Source organism: Barbus barbus (assembly GCF_936440315.1).
Source record: "Barbus barbus genome assembly, chromosome: 37".
NCBI lineage: Eukaryota > Metazoa > Chordata > Actinopteri > Cypriniformes > Cyprinidae > Barbus > Barbus barbus.
This window is the reverse complement of record NC_136715.1, coordinates 17247775-17263386: the sequence shown is the minus strand read 5'-3', so window position 1 is coordinate 17263386 and position 15612 is coordinate 17247775. Positions and strand designations below refer to the sequence as shown.

At 35.3% G+C, this 15612-nt stretch overlaps 1 protein-coding gene across 3 annotated transcripts in view; it reads right to left on the bottom strand.

Moving 5' to 3' along the window:
* Positions 1-14407, bottom strand: part of LOC306857071 (F-box-like/WD repeat-containing protein TBL1XR1) — a 71751-nt gene extending 57344 nt beyond the window's left edge. For 2 of the 3 annotated variants that reach the window (XM_079396738.1, XM_079396739.1), the window contains exon 1: positions 14001-14295. The gene's annotated coding sequence lies outside the window, so the exon portion shown is untranslated. Of the gene's footprint in view, positions 1-14000 lie in introns of all 3 variants that reach the window. The other variant, XM_079396737.1, reaches the window with a different exon arrangement.
* Between the last annotated feature and the right edge of the window lie 1205 nt (positions 14408-15612).

Below are 15612 nucleotides of genomic sequence, written 5' to 3'. Positions count from 1 at the left end.
GTGCTGATTGATCAGTGCTTGACATCCGCGAGAACTATTCAAAGCGTACGGTGCAGTCTGCTCTCTATCTCGCACAGTTTCACTTACTTCACACAGACTGAAGCTCGCGTGACACTCATGGTGAATTCAGCATCTGCCGTCTCACTAAATGAGGACATAAACACGTGAACATCTGCTCTGAGAGTCACTTCCTGAGCATTTTACCGTTTGATTTGAGTAAAACTTGCGTCATATCATATACACACAGAACTGTAAAGGTATTCCCAGAATCCCGTTAAAATAAAAGTTCGGATTAACTTGGAAGACACTGCGGCAGAAATATATTAATATTGTTCAGCAGAATGTACATACTGCTACTACTAGGCTACTATTAAAACTATTAAAACTCTTATTTTTTAAGTAATGATCACACAACATTTATTCCATGTTGTAATTTTAATAGTAAAATTTAGTTTGCCAAAATAAATTAAGTTTGATTTTCAATCATTTAAAAGAGAAATTAAATTTATGTTTTATGCCTTCATTTGAAAACCAGATACAGAACACTGAATTTCTGAGGAAAAAGAAAACATTTCATAAGGCTGTTTTAAGAATAAATTTGAATAAACTAAGTAGTTTTTATGCATTCAAATAATTAGACATACTACAACACAGAATTTAATAACAATAAAACATCCACTTATGAAAGTGGATAAAGATTTTCAATTTCTTGAAGTCTTTAACAACCTAGAATAAATTAATAGAAATGATGATTCTGTCTGAGCTATGCGTTTTAAAACGCGCACGTACTAGTGTAAACTGAAAACTATTTGAGCTTTATTAAAATTATTTGCACGGATTTATTGTGTTGGCTATATTTTGTTCTTTTGTGCAGTGGCTCAGGAGATGAGTCTTTGAGTCTGTATACATGTCAACAAGCTGAAAAAAATAAAACCAAAGTTTTTTGAGAAAATGTAATCTGTTAAAACTGTTTTCATAAAATTGGTATCGAAAAAAGTATCGTTCAGGAACCGGTATCAAACTCAAGGTATCGGTATCGATATCAAAACTTTTTGAACGATACCCAACCCTAGCGCTGTGTCACGTCTGTAATGTTTTAAAGATTAAGTTTATTTCATATAGTAATTATTAATGCAATTAACCTGAAACTTTCTGTACAAAGCCAGCTTATGGCCATGCTAATTATGATCAACAGCTCATCTCCATTATTTGTTCTTATCAACCATAATAATACGTTACGGACGCTTCATATTAAAATCATATGCATACAGGCACGCAGGTTTACCTCGTTGCTGATGACTGATAGCCTGTGTATGGCTATACTGCTGTGATCTGTTTCAGGCTTTCCATATCATAACATTTTAGAAATTAATTCATTGTAATATTTCAGAAATTGCATATTTAACGAGAACATCGCAGAGATTTAGACTGCTTTGCTGTTTGGGTCAGAAATGCACAGGCGGACTGAAGGAAAAATCGCCAAAACTATTTTAAATGTCATATAATGTTCATTGTTAATATTATTATCTTATTTAAACATTTTATGTTTCAAACAAACTTGCATGCAGAGAGCAAGATTTTTCGTGTTTGACACACGCATGCTGAGTGCGATGCTCAAAAGATTTGGGCTACATCATTCTTATTTGTCTAAATAATTTTTTCTTCATTACAAATCTTGTTTGGTTTTATTTTGTACCATTGCATGTTGAAATAATTCACCGTGTTATGCAGATGCAAAATGCTAGACTGCGAATAAGATTAGCTACAGTTTCCCATTTTATAAATATTGAACAATATATTCAGCATATTTAACAACCTGTTTTGTATCTTTATTTAATGCATAAGCGATTTATTAAAACAAGTTTATGAGGCTATGTTCTATAGTCTAGACTATTATTCATATTCAAGTGTTTGTGCGGAAAAGACTGCGCATGCATGACAGGGAGGTGCTCGCGCAATCACTTGCTTTTTTTTCCTGATAATGAAATAACAAAATAATAATAATAAAAACTGAAAAATTTAAATTGGGGCGCCTCACATACATGAGAAATATATCTAAGTAAAGTCTACTATTAAACGAACCAATTCAAAATGAAATCAAATATTCTCTGATTAGGCTATGTAATCTGTGAATGCATTTCTCTCTAAAGGAACATCCGAATAATGAAAAATTAAAATCAGTTCGAAAACTGATTTTATGTAAATTCATAATGACGAAGAAAAAAAAAATGTGATTGTCAAATAATGAAAACAAACAGGATGTGCTTTTTGCCGTCTGTCACTGAACTGGAGTGCTTTGTGGAAAACTGTAAGCGTGTGCTTGAGCTGAATATATTGAAGTGCATTGGATTATAGGTCTATTGATTTAATATAAAGCGATTAGTTAAATAATGGCTTTAACGAACGACTAGTTAACTAGAAAAATCCTTAGTGGAGGGCAGCCCTACTAAACAACCTCTAGACGTTTCCGTTAAATTTTTAAAGCACAATACACGTTTCCATAGTCGGAAAAATTCCGCTTTCAGAACGGTCACGTCCGTAACGGACACGTGTTACGTCACATTGAAAAAACATTGATTTTTCCTCTGACACACAAAAACAATAACTTAAACAATATTTATATTTTAGGTTTTATAAATGGCCAACCCTTCTCCATTCTGCAGATATTGTTGCTTCTGGTTTGTGCATTGTAATCCGCAGAAAGTCTACAAAATATGTTGTCTCCCAGAAACGCGTGTCTTTTTTTGTCACGTCCGTAACGCATGTGTATTTCCCTATTTAAAATACAAAACAGGTTTATAGACTGAAACTTTTCTTATATCTGGACTCTATTTTAAGGGGTTTAGAAAAATATAAAGAGATGGTTCAATATATTGGTAAAGAATACAATTTATGAGAAATTATATTTCAGGTTTTGACTGCGAATGTCACGTCCATAACGCTGGAATTGCTCGTCTGTCATTATTTACTCACTGTCATGTTATACCAAACCTGTATAAAAATTGTATTCTTGTGCTGAACAAAAAAGAAGATATTTGGAAGAATGTGGGCAACCAAACAGTTGCTGGTCCCCACTGACTTGATAGTAGGAAAAAAAACAAAATATGGAAGTCACTGGGGACCAGCAACTGTTTGGTTTCCCACATTCTAGCAGTATCGGTATTGGTATCAATAAAATGTAAACGATACCCATCCCAAAGTCCTGCAAATAAGATTGGTCTCAGACTCATGGGGGTTTGTCAATGCACAGGAAGACACTTCCAGGGATCTCCTCTGCTAATGACCCAGAGCCTCTTTCAGGGTACTGCACTGTTCTATTAGCTTGTGCTAGGTTTGCCATCCAATTTAATAGGAATGCCACTTTTGATTTGCAGGTTGCTGGCAGAGTTTCAAACTTGAACTTTATAGCATATTCATTCCCTGGATGCCATCCTTGAGGTTTAAAAGCAAATGTGAATTTTCAAAAAGAATTTGTGAAGTCACTTTGCAGTGTCAGCAAAATATTTAATTTGCAGAGCACAGCAATCAAGACAAGTTAGAAATTATATGGGGGGGAAACCTCTGTAGCTCTTAAAGAATGCGTAAGTTTAGCCGGGCACTTCTGTATTACTTGAATGCATGCATGAACACACATGCCAGACACTCTAAAAATTGAAATATGTGTTGACTGCCGAACTTCTACATTTGATAAAGCCTTGTATGGGTCTGATTTACAAATGCTTTAAAGGCAAAACTGGGCTCGGATGAGTCTGCGATGTAGAAGAAAGCCATGGATTTATATCTAATTACATGTCTGTAATTGCTCAGTAAGATATGTAATATCTAGAAAATATCTAACATATAGGGGCTGGGTAAACAATAAATAAAAACAGATCTCTCAATTTTAATCAATTTTCATTTTTTTATACAATATTGATTCTTAAAACCCAAGAATCTTTTAGTCTGTTTTCAGTTAATCAATGGAACATTTTAGCATGCTTCTGATATGAAACAAAGTCTCAGATTTCAAATTCTGTTCATTAACAACATTCAAACAATACATTTTTGGCACTGTTTAATGTGGAGTGACAGATTGATGTAGTGCCTCAGTTCAAGAGAAGCAACAGAAAACTGATCATCTCCATTTTAATGCCAATTAAAGGTATTTACCTCAGAAAAAACATACTCAGTGGCCATAAACTTGTTAGTCAGCTAGAAAAATGAACTTTGCTAAATACATGCACCATATAACAGACTTATAATTTTTTACTGTTCTTCTATATTAAATATATGTTTAAATAAATTCAAGTTTTTAATTACAGCCACCATTTAAATGTTTATATTTCAAAACAAATTGGAGTAGAAATATAATTATGTAATTGTAAAGTTAGTATTATAGCTATTACAATAAAAAAAACTTCATTGAGTGCAGTTTAAGTGTTTGTATAAAAATTGGTTAATTTTAACGTTCGATATAATAACAATGTAGTACCAACTGACGAGAGACTTTTTTCTTCCTTGAGAAAATTTGCCATGTAATTGATATTAAAAATAATTGATATCGAATCGGAATCAAAACGCAAGCCGAAAAATTTAAATTAAAACTACAAGAAATATATTTTCGTCATTCCCATTTTTTCCAATAGGAAATGAATAAATCCAAAATAGCGCTCCTATGACTGTCAAAAAGATATCAAAAGTTAAAAAGATCAAAAACAAGTTTCACCCAAATTTAATTTGTCTTTTAATTAATGAAATTTAAACATTTTATTTTTTGGGTAAATAAAGGGGATTTAATATTAAAATTAAAATATGGAAGAAATATTGTGTGATTATTTTATTTATTTTTTTCAACAGTACTAATAGTATCACATACATTCTACTAAATAATAGAAATATATTTCTGGCACAATGTCTCTAAGATAAACTTTTATTTTGACGGGTTGCCTTTAAATACCTTTAAATTTCTGTGTGTATATGATATGACACTGGTTTTACTCAAATGAAACCGTAAAATGCTCATGAAGTGACTCTCAGAGCAGTTCTGGAGATGTTTTTTATGTATTTATATCTCATTGAGACGGCAGATGATGAAATCACCGCAAGCGTCAGGCGCGCTTCAGTGTATGTAGTAAACAAAACCGCATGTCTCTGCCATTCATTCATTCACACAGAGACTCACAGAACATGCAGGATTAATTAGATCCAAAAGATAGTTTTAGCAACACAGCGCAGATGCTACAGAACACAGTTAGCTGACTAGCTGTATAAGACTGTGTGCTACGCTAATATATTACTTCACAGGCATTACTGGCTTGTACTTTCACATCAATAATATTATACATTGACAGTTTATTGCTGGTCTGTCGTTTTACAGTGCTGTAATTTTTAAGATTTCATATTATTTTAAGGTGAGCTTAAAGGGTACACTACTATGAAATTCACAACTTCAGTGTGACATCAATAAAAATTTAAAAAAAAGGTATAATTTCCTAGATATTAGGGCTCCAGTTAACGATTATTTTTATTGTTGACTAATCTATTGATTATTTTTTAATTAATCTATTATTTTCTTATCAGTTGATGACTTCTTTAGTCAAACTATCAATACAGAACAGTAACTTCAGCTATTAATCTTTTAAGATTGTATTCAAACATTTTCTCATACAACAAAAGAAAGAAAGAAAAAGAAAACAATAAAGAAACATAAGAAAAGAGAGAAAAATAAATAAAAATAATTTAAAAAATAAAAATGAAAGAAAGAAAACAACAATAAATAAAAAATAGGAACAAAAGAGAAAGAAAAATAACAAATAATTAATAAAAAAGCAAGAAAGCAAGAAAAAGAAAGAAAATGGCAGTGATGCAATATAAATCAATAGAAATGCAGATTATGGCTGCATTCACAGTTACTGTTTGGGACTGACAGCAGTTGCTTACAGGTGAGAGACTTGAAATGTTTTATTTATTCAGCAGATTAAAGCATCTGCTTGAATACATATCTGTATGAATGAACAACTGAAGTCACAAGCACATTCAGGACACTAGAGCAACAGAATCAAAAATGGCATCATAACACCGGGAAGTTTTATCACAGCGGACAGCCTGTTTTTAAATAAATGAGCTCAGTCGAGGCTTGCCCTATTCATCACACAGTTAAACAACTAACAATGACTTTAAATGCTTTGTTAAGGGCTTTTCACACTGAACATGAAAATTTGTCGCAAATGTTCCGCGCGATGACGCTTTTGAATTGAAACGATAGATCCCTATGGAGCTATTCACACCAGGCGCAATCATTTGCGTCGCGAAAATGGAGGATTTTTTTTTGTCCTGGGTGTCGATTTTTTCGGGCCGTCCAATCAGATTTCAGCTAAGCTCATGTGCCTGGAGCAGCTGCTGTTGCACAAAGGCAGGAGTGGTGGCGCTGTTATCTTTGGTTTCTGAGAACTTATTTATTCTCACATGTTCTTAATATAATTTCTATTAATTCTCCACTGAATTATGTGATCTGGAGTGTCCGTTTTCTCCCACGTGCGCAAATGTTATGAGTCAGAGAACGTATACTCTCTAATCTTCCGTATTAAAACAATATAAATAAAAAATCGAGTGAAACATTTTTCTACACATGAAATATGAAAGCAAATAGACATGATTATGATGCTATATTTTCTGTATGAGTTTTGTATGCAGCTGTTTATGACTATAAGCTGTGTGGCGTTATTAAACAGAGTGCATGTCTGCCTATTATAGAATCAATCAACTACAGATCACAATCAGAAGTTATTACAGGCAAAGTTATTTTAAGCAAAAACATTAATAATCACATACATTTTCAAATGTGGCTCGATGCTATTTGTATTTATATTTATATTTCAAGATGTTTTCTTGTAAAGCATTATAGACAGTTTGTGTTTCTGCCATAGAACCAAACTTTATTTAGCTGTATTAATTTCATGCTATATATTGAGCAGCAGACAATGTTAAATCATATGAGATACACATCTGATGAAAAATGCATTGCTGGTCGGTGCCACCTAGCGTGCAGGTGTGAATTAGCAGAAGGCAAACTTTCGTTTCGCGCTCGGTGTGAAAGCACTTTTGTCGGCGATTCGCCTCACTTTTTTTCCGCATCGCGTCCAGTGTGAAGCGGCCTTTAGCGAGTGCAGAGTAAAAATGGACCCATTAAGCACAGGCAGACTTTTTGAATTTAATGATGTATATCTTAATCTAAATGCTTTTATCATTTAAAATAATATTTTTGTGTGAGAGATTAATATTTTATTTTAACAAAACTTTTTGTACTGAAACCAATATCTTGTGCACTAAAAGTGTCTCAATGTAGATTTTGGTGAGCTTAATAGGTATGTTTACCCTATTTAATTATAATAGGGTAATATTAAATATTTACAAACACAAATATTGTACATACTGCCAAGCCGATAATAATAACTCTTCTAAAACAACAAGTTTCTTCTCACATCATGTTGCTGAAAACTGTTGAATATTCACAAATTGCCAGCAATGTCACATAAGGTGAATTGTAAGTTCCTGATAAAACTTTCTGCCTTTGAACATTTTCTTAGTTCTCCAACAACTTGTGCCCTTTAGAGCACTTGGGACCGCTGCAGATTTACATGTTGAACTTGACCTTCAGGTCACACACAACAAAAGCATGTGACCGCGTGTGTGCGGGAAGGGGCGCTACAGGGGTTTCATTAGTCTGTCAGAGAGCAGGAAGAGACAAATGAACAGCTAAAGCACAGAAACCCGCCCATCCCCCAAACACCACCACAACTGAGCACATGAACCACCAGTCTGCAAGTTTAAGCTCTCACTTGTGTATATAACCTTTAATATGGAAAATAAAACCAACATGATGTGATATAGACTGCCCCACGGACCTGTCTGAAGAATGGTAAACACACGGTAAAATATTAGCATAATGCCCTGAAACGCTTTATTGGGTCATGCTTAATAAACATCCTAAAAAGGTACCGCTCCGGTGTGCGATATTTTTGGGGATTTTTTCGATAACGATAATTAGACGATATTTTGCAGTGTGTGTTATTGTGCTGATTTCTGACTACCGTGGACAGCTGTAGTTTTTGATATTCTTCATATTCTGTGTGGTCAGTTCACATCAGTGATAAATTAATCTTTTAATGTAAGTTTAAATTGATTTTCACCTTTAATAAGGCCATTTTTTTTCTAAAAGTGTACATCTTTTGAGTCAAATTGTTATATCAGTCAATTAAGATAATACACATTTAGGCTGTTACCAAACAACTGAAACCAGTATCATCAAAATTAATCTTTGCAGAAGTTGCATCTGAAGTGGCATTTAGATGCATTTACACACTATTTAATGCAGCTCAGAGGGACATGGAGTGCTTTAACTGGTTACAAATGCATAATTTTTTGACTTTATTTTAATAAAATTATAAAAAAAATTAAAATATACTTTAAATGTGACATTAAAACCACCAGTAGGTGGCAGAAAGTCACTGTTAATAAGTGAGTCATTGCAACTGAACTGAATCATTTAACGGTTGATTCATTCAGGAACGAAGCACCGTCATGTTGCAAAACAGTGCTGTAGCTGTTTTGAATTATTTTTTGTCGGCGAAATGGAGCAAAAACAGGCAATATGGTGTCTAAAACGTAAGTCTCTTACTATTAACTTATTGTTTATTGAACTGTTGTCATGCTTGCTTTTGAAGAATAAACGGCACTCTGTGTGATTTTAACTATATGAAATATAAATATATACATTTTCTGCCCCCATATCTTGAATTTTGCGATCATTCTTAATGCATTTTAATAGACTGAGTCATGCAGTGAAAGAACACACACTAAATGCGCACGTGCACGGTTTAACCCGCTTCATCACTACGTAGGTTTGGTTTTTGCAAAATAGTCGATATTGTCAAATTGCACATCGTTAAAACAACAATTACGATATTATCCCAGACGATATATATCGCACACCCCTACTGACAATTTATGATGAAACGATCTAAAAAAACAGAGAGATGTTATGAGAAAACCAGGAACCGGTATTACTCGTTGGCAAAGAAAAGGGGAAGTCGCTTTCTGAAGTTTTACTTCCACTTACGGTCATATCTGTGTTTCACAGAACCTGAGTCAACATAGACAAAAGGTAAACACCCAGAGGTCAGACAACATAATGAGACAAGATTCACATTCTAGTTCAGTAAAACAATGCCTCAAAGTCTGCGTCTGCTTTACTGCCTCATATTTATGCAGGTTAATAAATGAGTCATCATTTTAGAGTTACTAAATAGTAGGGGTGGCACGGTACACAGATGTCACGGTTCGGTACGTACCTCGGTTCGGGGGTCACGGTTCGATACAATTTCGGTACAACAGGGAAAAAAAAAGACATCTACTTTGCTCAGTTTCTTTTATTTTGATGTGAAAATGCTAAATATTATTACATGTTATATATATAAAATCTGTTTTGTTTTCATTGTGAGTGTACACAAATAAAAGCAGACCTTTAACTACAAGCAACAGCACAAATAAAAATACAATAGAGTAAAGATACAAATAAAATATCAGTGATTTTCAGGGGGTTTTTTAGGTACAGAAATTGAAGTACGATTAAAGTAATCAAAGGTAAAACAGCATTGCATATTTGACTGTATAAATTAAAGATTACTCTTTATTAAAGTTACAAAAGCGATTCAATCAAGAGCAGTGAGTGATTTCTTTGTTGTTGCTGTTTATTTAATATTAACTGTCACTTTAAGAGAAAGCACTGATACTGTACGCCCAGCCGGCTATGTCTGCTATAGGATACTTACCAAGACGGGCATTTCGACAGAATTTTGTGTGAATTTATCCATTAAAACACAATACTTCAGAGAGAGCTTCATATTTGCGCGCGTTCTGAGGCGCAGGTTTGTGCGCTTCTGATGAGCGCACGCACAAATCTTCTCACTGCGCGCGCGAGCTCGCGTCCTCTGGCTCTTAAATATTTGAGCTGGCAAAGCTTACATGACTTTAGTCTAAACACCGATATCAACGTGTGCTGTTCAGGTCTCACCTGTGCGCGCGCTATCAGCACCGGGTGATGACGGAATAAATGCTCATATTCCAGCATACGGCACTCGCATTGAACAAGAGTGAATGATTTGTCCACTTATTTTTTATTTTTTTTCTTTCTCATCGCTGTTGTTATAATGTACTGGGAAGCCAGAATGCGCATCCATTAACAGAAACATGCATTAGCCGAACCCTATTTGTTTTACGTGTTATTTATAACAAACCACATGCGTTGTCAGAATTCAGTTGAACCGCGGTCCTAGCGCGTGCCGAACCGTGTGTGGAGAACCGTGCGGTTCGGTTTTTTTCCGCGAACCGTGCCACCCCTACTAAATAGTTAACTGATATTTATGATTTCTTTAAGGTAAGCTGCACAATTTCAGTGCCACCGGTTGCGTAAACACTGACTGTCTCCAAACAGGTTTCTCAAACTTTAACCCTATCTTTGATTGGTAATACGCACTGATAGTACCGCCCAAAACTTTCCTTTTGCTAATTCTATCTGTTGCCCAACATCTTTGAGTACCTTGAAAATCATTTTAGAAATATTACTACTCAAATGCGATTGGCCTGTCTAAGACTTTCACTATATATTTAATGTACAGCCATATTTTATACTTCAGGTCGCATCTCTCCTCAACCTGAATTTCATCCCCCACACTGTGCTGCGTTATTTTTCATGCTTTCACAACACTGCAAAACTATGTGTAACAGCACATCTGAACTTGCTGTAACTGATATCTAAATTTAGTCAGCTAGCAGTTTCTGGCAATCATTCATAGAGGGAAGCTGACCATGGTGAAGTCAACCACACCAGAGACCGTCCTGCACTCGTCTACAGCGGGATGCCTATTCCCCTCCCCCCAAACACACACACACACAGATCCATAACATGAGCCACGATAACCCAGATAGACGAGGTGCTGAAAAAGGCTTCATCTGATTAGGTGTCAAACTCCACATAAGCCGCACTTAATTTAAAGGTGATGCCATTTTTTGTATGCTAAAACAATTCCTTCTATACAAGCTTCATATTCTTACTGTAAATACACCACTCGATGGCTGAAGTTTCTGTTTGTCCAAACAATAACAGACAGGGTTAATATATAGAAACCTGTTTGAAAACAGAAGATGTCTAAAATGACTGCGAAAACGACTATGTATTCTATGTAACACATCTATGTATTATTTGCATATTTGCAAACATAACTAGTTAATAGGTCATCTGAACAACTAGTTGACTAATCGGTCACAGGAAAGCCCTGAATTATTAGGTTGGTTTCAGACTATAGATGGATGGCGTACAAAAAAAATGGAGCAGAATGCATGCGTTTTTAAAAGTTGTACCATTTTCTTTTTCTTTTTTTTTAAACCTATACTATTTTTAACATTGACATGATGCAAGAGCATGACACCCATTTGAATGTGTGGATGTAACAACAGCACTTTAAAGGGGATGAATGCTGAAACACTTTTTAGTGAATCATTGTGTGTTTTAAACCTATATTTTAATCTATATTTAGCAAAGTGGAAAGAATTTTATAACTGACAAGTATTAGCATTTTTTCGAAAATGTAATGCATGACATTACAGACAAAACAGTCTTTTTTACTGAAACGTTTTCGTGGTTTCACTAAAATTCCCCCAACTACAAAAAAATTATCCACTACCAAAAGACAACTCTACTGTAAATAGTAGGTCAAATTTCCTGTACGCATGTAATACACGTATGACCTAATAATTTGTTTACTATTCAAAAAATTGTTTGCATTCTACTGTATCGACCTTAATTTGAATGTAAAAACAGGCCATTTTTAACCTTAAGGTTTCCGGTATCACTCGCTTCCAGTTATTTTAGCTGTAGAAAATCAGTTGATTATGTTACCAGATAATGCAAGCTGCAATTTGGTATGATATTATTTTAATTAATCGTAAACAAAGGTGCTGGTTTGTAGCGCTAATAGTTTTACCGTTCACTGCACTTGGTTATTCTTCGAGTTATTTACCTAGACCAGCTAATGAATCAGAAGTCTTGAATACTGACAAAAAATAGCGTACTTCTATGATGAAAAATAAGGTGGATAAACCGATACAGAAGTGTGCAGTTACAGTACAGAGCTACTATAAACACAGCAAGTGACAGCAGGCCACCAACCATATAATTCACCAGTCGTTCAAGAAACAGACCTGAGATTCATTTTAACTTCACTTGAGCTTGGTTTCATGTTAACTAACCCAACGGGCAACACTTTGGTGTGCCGCAGAACAAAAACAAAGTGATAAACAATGCCAAAATGGGTTTACTAGTTGCCCTCCACTTTGTACGTAAAAAGGTTTACTTTTTAAACCAAGTTATTACTGCTGCTTTGTGGACGCATTAGAAATCCACTTTACATTTAACATGTTTTATACTGTATCAAATTGCACAACTAGACAAGTTACAGCAACAGTGTTCTTCAATGACCTTGCAGGAAATAACACAGGCCTTGTTCAAGAAAGCACAGACCATGGCAGGCATTTTCAAACTCACACCACCATCTGCCTATCTCATCTCAACCTTGAGGCTCAACAAAAACAGGGTCAACGACACCGCACCGCAACAGAGCACAGACACAAACGTCACATTTCAACACGTCGGCTGGCCCACTGCGATTCTGCTCAGTGAAGGAAAGGGGGAGGAAAGAAAAACAAAAGAGGGAAAAAGCGCAATAGATCAGATCAGTCTGTCCCATCCCCCACATCTTGCTTCAATCCACTCTCAGGAACTAGTTACATAACCGTGCCACTCTTCCACTTAGAGAGAGACGCAGATTTCAAACAAAGGCTGAGAGACTCAAATCATGTACTTGCAGAATCTATGACTGTACTTAGAATTAAAAATGCTTTGTTTGTATTTTTACAGCATATTAGTATAGGCCTAATTTTAGAGGGGGGTTGTGTAAAAATGAGCTAGGTTAACCTAACCCCAGTAGTAAATGACTTTAAGGATTGTGATTTAAATAGGTTACATGTGAGCCATTAAGATGGGAGTTTCCCAACACACATGGCCTTCAAATTACACACACACACACACAGTACAGAGCTCCCCACCCCCACAGTAGACTAAATACTATGATCCAAATATCTCACACACACATTAATTTTATACAGTCCAACATTTTACACTAACAATACAACAACTGCACTCTCTGCGTGACTGTAAAATAAGCCACAAGTAGTAGTTTGTGTTGGTGTCAAATGTAATCATATGCATTGCATGATCTGACAATGACAGTGTATATAATCAGTGTGCATACTAAGAAATATCACTTTTCGGTGTAAATAATAATAAATGCATGACACTGTCATTGAACACACACACTAAATGTGAGTTTTGCTCCCCTCCCCCACTCTCATAGAGTTTAGTGCATTGCCCACAACACTGTCATGTGTTCATTTACAGATTATAATTCACACAATGTTATATTCACTTATATAAATGACAAATGAGTGTAACTCACAAATAAACACCAGTGTTTTCAAGAGGTGCATCACTTATACAGAATAAAAGAAGAGAATTTATGTGAGAACATCAACTTGAGTAGATTTTATGATGCATATTAGTATAAATGTTCAAATAAACTGCCTAATATTAAATTATATTAAAATAACAATAATTAGTATAACATCAGGTGCAATGAAGTCAATTTAAAGCATAATTGACTTAAAATAGTGTAATTTTAGTGTCAGTAAATTATGTTTTACACACACCTAAACTACTAAACAATCTGAAGTGGTGCTGCATTTACACACACTGCTGCCCATCCCCCACCCAGCGAGATCCTCCAAAAGAAATGCCCTTGCCCAATTATAAATCGCTATATATTATTATTAAAAACATACAGAGGTACATTAACGCACGTATGTTGCTATATTATCGATATAACGTGTAAAATGAAGAAAACACTCACTTTAATACCCGGATGAGCGCGAGGGCTGCCTTTCACTGCTTGAGTGGAATTTCCTCCTCCTCGATTATTTTGTCAAATAGCGCTCAAACAAAGCGTTATAAAGCTGCTTTGAGGCGGCAGATCGTCAGATAAATTCCCAAACAAGAGTCCGGTCCCGTTCGCATCGGCGTGGAGCGAAATAAAGCCGTTTAAAAATAGATTTAAGAGCGATTGAGGTACATTGTGGGGCTGTATGCTAGTGGAGAAAGAGCCAAACGGTTCAGGAGCAGCCAACGGCTTCAGACACTCAAACACTGGAGAGGTGACCTTCCCGGCGAAAATGGGGGAGGCCTGGGCGGTTGTCTCTGCAGCTTTGTTGAAACTAAAGGAGGAATATCCATCTCAATCGGCGCTTTACCCTAAACTGCGGCGGAGGTGTATAATTTAAGCGAGTATTAGCCCTCCTGTAAACCACGGGGCTGTTCATGACGCATAAATAGAGAGATTTGTATATTGTAAAATTACATTAAAAAGAGATTACTGTGATAGGTTACGATTTATCAGGTCATAAATGTCGATTATTATTTTTTTTCTGAAAGAAGCACAACGGTGCTAAATATAATTCTTTACATTTTGAACAAAATGCTGTATTGACGTGTGTTATTTGTTTTTCATATTTTTCTTAAATATTTTAACGTTTTATTCCACCTTAATGTGCCATTTTGCTAGTCGTGATTACAGTGTTCTTTGTTTTCATGTATTTGTTAGAATTATAGTTTGTAATAATATGCCTTTGACGTAAGCAAGATGATTATTATTTTTTAGCGTTTTTATAGTGTTGCTCATTATAGCCAATCACACACGATTCCGTTGAGTTTATGAATGCAATGTGGCCAGTCAGAGTCGTTCAGATGAATCATCGCTGAAACAGTTTTGTTGATTTGATGTGCTTGCTGACTGAATTCTGCCCTCTCTCAAATTCCCTTTTCATAAACTACATATGTAAGTATAAGAGATTCAGTCAACATACAGTGTATCATAAACTCACGCTAGACTGGATATAACAGGTACGTGATCAGGCAGGTGGGTTTTAAGCAAAAACATTAATAATCACATTTTCAAATGTGGCTCGATGCTAATTGTACTTCTATTTATATTTATATTCAAGATGTTTTCAATGAAAGCATTATAGATAGTTTGTGTTTCTGGCGTAGAACCAAACTTATTTTAGCTATATTCATTTAATGCTATATATTGAGCAGCAGACGATGTTAAATCCATATATGAGATACATATCTGATGAAAAATGCATTGCTGGTCAGCGCCACCTAGCGTGCAGGCGTGAATTAGCAGAAGGCGAACATTCGTTTCGCGCTCGATGTGTAAGTACTGTTCGTCGGCGATTCGCCTCGCTTTTTTGCATCGCCGTCCAATCAAATTTGAGCTTAGAACACTGCGTGGAGCAGCTGCTGTTGTACAAAAAGGCAAAGAGTGGTGGCGCTGTTTTGAAAAAGAAGAGTATTCTGAGCGATTCCGAGAGAGAAGAGAGTGGATGCCAGGTTCTTGTTATCTTTGGTATCTTCAAACAGATTTATTCTCACATGTTCTTAATATAATTTCAATTAATTCTCCA